The sequence below is a fragment of the Phytophthora parasitica genome (genome assembly GCF_000247585.1).
Source record: "Phytophthora parasitica INRA-310 unplaced genomic scaffold supercont2.7, whole genome shotgun sequence".
Taxonomy (NCBI): domain Eukaryota; phylum Oomycota; class Peronosporomycetes; order Peronosporales; family Peronosporaceae; genus Phytophthora; species Phytophthora nicotianae.
The window spans coordinates 1,317,481-1,318,099 of NW_008648993.1; positions in this window are offsets into that span (position 1 = coordinate 1,317,481).

Sequence of the window (619 nt, forward strand, 5' to 3'; positions counted from 1 at the left end):
GCAAAGAGCCACCCCCTTGTTTTTGATCGATTACAACTCTTATCGACTGTGTCAAGTTAGGATTATGCTTGATATGATTGCCATCAAAACCTGGGCAGGCTACAAAAGATCGCGAAACATTGTTGTTTCAAACGGCTTTGGGTATTAGTTGAATTTCGGCATAATCAAACTCAGTTTATTTTATGCTTCGACAGAAATGTATTTCGAACGTTGTGAAAGAAACTGCAATCGAAAGTGTTGAAACTTGCTTGGGTTTTTTGACGGACTTCAACCAGGGGCTTTGCTCTTGAGGCAGCAGATTGAACTGGATGGCTGCTCGTTCAATAAACGTAGAGAGTAAGCTAAGGATAGTCTTGCCAACAAAATATACATCTTGCTAATAGTATCAAGCACCGTTTTGAACTTTTACACTAGCCCATCTGCATTTACAGTTAACTGAGTGAGTTGAAGACAGCATGGTATAATTAACATTTGGTATGGGAACTTTGACATGGGAACGCCACTATAATCAGGACACGATTCCCTGTAGTCGAAAACAAAACGCGAAATCGTTGTCTCGAAAATTTCTGCGGAATTGCACTGCAAATTTTAATCTGTCCGGCGCGCTCAACAAACGCTT